The following is a 6,850-nucleotide window of genomic DNA, read 5'->3' as shown; positions in this document are numbered from 1 at the left end:
AACGTATAACGTTGTATACTATTACGTTATAACGTATAACGTTATGTAGCCTTACGTTATAACGTATAACGTTGTATACTATTACGTTATAACGTATAATGTTATGTAGCACTACGTTATAACGTATAACGTTGTATACGCTTACGTTATAACGTAAAACGTTATGTAGCATTACGTTATAACGTATAACGTTGTATACTATTACCTTATAACGTTTAACGTTATGTAGCCTTACGTTATAACGTATAACGTTGTATACTATTACGTTATAACGTATTACGTTATGCAGCACTACGTTATAACGTATAACGTTATATACTATTACCTTATAACGTAAAACGTTATGTAGCATTACTTTATAACGTATAACGTTGTATACTATTACCTTATAACGTATAACGTTGTATACTATTACGTTATAACGTATAACGTTATGCAGCACTACGTTATAACGTATAACGTTATATACTATTATCTTATAACGTAAAACGTTATCTAGCATTACGTTATAACGTATAACGTTGTATACTATTACGTTATAACGTATTATGTTATGCAGCACTACGTTATAACGTATAACGTTATATACTATTACCTTATAACGTAAAACGTTATGTAGCATTACGTTATAACGTATAACGTTGTATACTATTACCTTAGAACGTATAACGTTGTATACTATTACCTGATAACGTATAACGTTGTATACTATTACCTTATAACGTAAAACGTTATCTAGCATTACGTTATAACGTATAACGTTATGTAGCATTACGTTATAACGTTTAACGTTGTATACTATTACCTTATAACGTATAACGTTATGTAGTATTACGTTATAACGTATAACGTTGTATACTATTACGTTATAACGTATAACGTTATGCAGCACTACGTTATAACGCATAACGTTATGCAGCACTACGTTATAACGTATAACGTTGTATATTATTACCTTATAACGTATAACGTTATGTAGCATTACGTTATAGCGTATAACGTTGTATACTATTACCTTATAACGTATAACGTTGTATACTATTACCTTATAACGTAAAACTTTATGTAGCATTACGTTATAACGTATAACGTTATGTAGCATTACGTTATAACGTATAACGTTGTATACTATTACCTTATAACGTATAACGTTATGTACCATTACGTTATAACGTATAACGTTATATACTATTACCTTATAACGTATAACGTTATGTAGCATTACGTTATAACGTATAACGTTGTATACTATTACCTTATAACGTTTAACGTTATGTAGCCTTACGTTATAACGTATAACGTTGTATACTATTACGTTATAACGTATTACGTTATGCAGCACTACGTTATAACGTATAACGTTATATACTATTATCTTATAACGTAAAACGTTATCTAGCATTACGTTATAACGTATAACGTTATGTAGCATTACGTTATAACGTATAACGTTGTATACTATTACGTTATAACGTATAACGTTATGTAGCCTTACGTTATAACGTATAACGTTGTATACTATTACCTTATAACGTATAATGTTATGTAGCACTACGTTATAACGTATAACGTTGTATACGCTTACGTTATAACGTAAAACGTTATGTAGCATTACGTTATAACGTATAACGTTGTATACTATTACCTTATAACGTTTAACGTTATGTAGCCTTACGTTATAACGTATAACGTTGTATACTATTACGTTATAACGTATTACGTTATGCAGCACTACGTTATAACGTATTACGTTATGCAGCACTACGTTATAACGTATAACGTTATACACTATTACCTTATAACGTAAAACGTTATGTAGCATTACGTTATAACGTATAACGTTGTATACTATTACGTTATAACGTATGACGTTATGTAGCCTTACGTTATAACGTATAACGTTGTATACTATTACGTTATAACGTATAATGTTATGTAGCACTACGTTATAACGTATAACGTTGTATACGCTTACGTTATAACGTAAAACGTTATGTAGCATTACGTTATAACGTATAACGTTGTATACTATTACCTTATAACGTATAACGTTATGTAGCATTACGTTATAACGTATAACGTTATATACTATTACCTTATAACGTATAACGTTATGTAGCATTACGTTATAACGTATAACGTTGTATACTATTACCTTATAACGTTTAACGTTATGTAGCCTTACGTTATAACGTATAACGTTGTATACTATTACGTTATAACGTATAACGTTATGTAGCCTTACGTTATAACGTATAACGTTGTATACTATTACGTTATAACGTATAACGTTATGCAGCACTACGTTATAACGTATAACGTTATATACTATTATCTTATAACGTAAAACGTTATCTAGCATTACGTTATAACGCATAACGTTATGCAGCACTACGTTATAACGTATAACGTTGTATATTATTACCTTATAACGTATAACGTTATGTAGCATTACGTTATAGCGTATAACGTTGTATACTATTACCTTATAACGTTTAACGTTATGTAGCCTTACGTTATAACGTATAACGTTGTCTACTATTACGTTATAACGTATTACGTTATGCAGCACTACGTTATAACGTATAACGTTATATACTATTACCTTATAACGTAAAACGTTATGTAGCATTACGTTATAACGTATAACGTTGTATACTATTACCTTAGAACGTATAACGTTGTATACTATTACCTTATAACGTATAACGTTGTATACTATTACCTTATAACGTAAAACGTTATGTAGCATTACATTATAACGTATAACGTTATGTAGCATTACGTTATAACGTATAACGTTGTATACTATTACCTTATAACGTATAACGTTATGCAGCACTACGTTATAACGTATAACGTTATATAATATTACCTTATAACGTATAACGTTATGTAGCCTTACGTTATAACGTATAACGTTGTATACTATTACGTTATAACGTATTACGTTATGCAGCACTACGTTATAACGTATAACGTTATATACTATTACCTTATAACGTAAAACGTTATGTAGCATTACGTTATAATGTATAACGTTATGTAGCATTACGTTATAACGTATAACGTTGTATACTATTACCTTATAACGTATAACGTTGTATACTATTACCTTATAACGTAAAACGTTATGTAGCATTACGTTATAACGTATAACGTTATGTAGCATTACGTTATAACGTATAACGTTGTATACTATTACCTTATAACGTATAACGTTATGCAGCCCTACGTTATCACGTATAACGTTATATAATATTACCTTATAACGTATAACGTTATGTAGCCTTACGTTATAACGTATAACGTTGTATACTATTACGTTATAACGTATTACGTTATGCAGCACTACGTTATAACGTATAACGTTGTATACTATTACCTTATAACGTTTAACGTTATTTAGCCTTACGTTATAACGTATAACGTTGTATACTATTACGTTATAACGTATAACGTTATGCAGCACTACGTTATAACGTATAACGTTATATACTATTATCTTATAACGTAAAACGTTATCTAGCATTACGTTATAACGTATAACGTTGTATACTATTACGTTATAACGTATTATGTTATGCAGCACTACGTTATAACGTATAACGTTATATACTATTACCTTATAACGTAAAACGTTATGTAGCATTACGTTATAACGTATAACGTTGTATACTATTACCTTAGAACGTATAACGTTGTATAATATTACCTGATAACGTATAACGTTGTATACTATTACCTTATAACGTAAAACGTTATCTAGCATTACGTTATAACGTATAACGTTATGTAGCATTACGTTATAACGTTTAACGTTGTATACTATTACCTTATAACGTATAACGTTATGTAGCATTACGTTATAACGTATAACGTTGTATACTATTACGTTATAACGTATAACGTTATGCAGCACTACGTTATAACGCATAACGTTATGCAGCACTACGTTATAACGTATAACGTTGTATATTATTACCTTATAACGTATAACGTTATGTAGCATTACGTTATAGCGTATAACGTTGTATACTATTACCTTATAACGTATAACGTTGTATACTATTACCTTATAACGTAAAACTTTATGTAGCATTACGTTATAACGTATAACGTTATGTAGCATTACGTTATAACGTATAACGTTGTATACTATTACCTTATAACGTATAACGTTATGTAGCATTACGTTATAACGTATAACGTTATATACTATTACCTTATAACGTATAACGTTATGTAGCATTACGTTATAACGTATAACGTTGTATACTATTACCTTATAACGTTTAACGTTATGTAGCCTTACGTTATAACGTATAACGTTGTATACTATTACGTTATAACGTATAACGTTATGTAGCCTGACGTTATAACGTATAACGTTGTATACTATTACGTTATAACGTATTACGTTATGCAGCACTACGTTATAACGTATAACGTTATATACTATTATCTTATAACGTAAAACGTTATCTAGCATTACGTTATAACGTATAACGTTATGTAGCATTACGTTATAACGTATAACGTTGTATACTATTACGTTATAACGTATAACGTTATGTAGCCTTACGTTATAACGTATAACGTTGTATACTATTACCTTATAACGTATAATGTTATGTAGCACTACGTTATAACGTATAACGTTGTATACGCTTACGTTATAACGTAAAACGTTATGTAGCATTACGTTATAACGTATAACGTTGTATACTATTACCTTATAACGTTTAACGTTATGTAGCCTTACGTTATATCGTATAACGTTGTATACTATTACGTTATAACGTATTACGTTATGCAGCACTACGTTATAACGTATTACGTTATGCAGCACTACGTTATAACGTATAACGTTATATACTATTACCTTATAACGTAAAACGTTATGTAGCATTACGTTATAACGTATAACGTTGTATACTATTACGTTATAACGTATGACGTTATGTAGCCTTACGTTATAACGTATAACGTTGTATACTATTACGTTATAACGTATAATGATATGTAGCACTACGTTATAACGTATAACGTTGTATACGCTTACGTTATAACGTAAAACGTTATGTAGCATTACGTTATAACGTATAACGTTGTATACTATTACCTTATAACGTATAACGTTATGTAGCATTACGTTATAACGTATAACGTTATATACTATTACCTTATAACGTATAACGTTATGTAGCATTACGTTATAACGTATAACGTTGTATACTATTACCTTATAACGTTTAACGTTATGTAGCCTTACGTTATAACGTATAACGTTGTATACTATTACGTTATAACGTATAACGTTATGTAGCCTTACGTTATAACGTATAACGTTGTATACTATTACGTTATAACGTATAACGTTATGCAGCACTACGTTATAACGTATAACGTTATATACTATTATCTTATAACGTAAAACGTTATCTAGCATTACGTTATAACGCATAACGTTATGCAGCACTACGTTATAACGTATAACGTTGTATATTATTACCTTATAACGTATAACGTTATGTAGCATTACGTTATAGCGTATAACGTTGTATACTATTACCTTATAACGTTTAACGTTATGTAGCCTTACGTTATAACGTATAACGTTGTATACTATTACGTTATAACGTATAACGTTATGCAGCACTACGTTATAACGTATAACGTTATATACTATTATCTTATAACGTAAAACGTTATGTAGCATTACGTTATAACGTATAACGTTGTATACTATTACCTTAGAACGTATAACGTTGTATACTATTACCTTATAACGTATAACGTTGTATACTATTACCTTATAACGTAAAACGTTATGTAGCATTACGTTATAACGTATAACGTTATGTAGCATTACGTTATAACGTATAACGTTGTATACTATTACCTTATAACGTATAACGTTATGCAGCACTACGTTATAACGTATAACGTTATATAATATTACCTTATAACGTATAACGTTATGTAGCCTTACGTTATAACGTATAACGTTGTATACTATTACGTTATAACGTATTACGTTATGCAGCACTACGTTATAACGTATAACGTTATATACTATTACCTTATAACGTAAAACGTTATGTAGCATTACGTTATAACGTATAACGTTATGTAGCATTACGTTATAACGTATAACGTTGTATATTATTACCTTATAACGTATAACGTTGTATACTATTACCTTATAACGTAAAACGTTATGTAGCATTACGTTATAACGTATAACGTTATGTAGCATTACGTTATAACGTATAACGTTGTATACTATTACCTTATAACGTATAACGTTATGCAGCCCTACGTTATCACGTATAACGTTATATAATATTACCTTATAACGTATAACGTTATGTAGCCTTACGTTATAACGTATAACGTTGTATACTATTACGTTATAACGTATTACGTTATGCAGCACTACGTTATAACGTATAACGTTGTATACTATTACCTTATAACGTTTAACGTTATTTAGCCTTACGTTATAACGTATAACGTTGTATACTATTACGTTATAACGTATAACGTTATGCAGCACTACGTTATAACGTATAACGTTATATACTATTATCTTATAACGTAAAACGTTATCTAGCATTACGTTATAACGTATAACGTTATGTAGCCTTACGTTATAACGTATAACGTTGTATACTATTACGTTATAACGTATAACGTTATGCAGCACTACGTTATAACGTATAGCGTTATATACTATTATCTTAGAACGTAAAACGTTATCTAGCATTACGTTATAACGCATAACGTTATGTAGCATTACGTTATAACGTATAACGTTGTATACTATTACGTTATAACGTATAAC

This window comes from Bombus fervidus, chromosome 6, assembly GCF_041682495.2.
Source record: "Bombus fervidus isolate BK054 chromosome 6, iyBomFerv1, whole genome shotgun sequence".
Lineage (NCBI taxonomy): Eukaryota > Metazoa > Arthropoda > Insecta > Hymenoptera > Apidae > Bombus > Bombus fervidus.
This window is presented reverse-complemented; position numbering follows the sequence as displayed.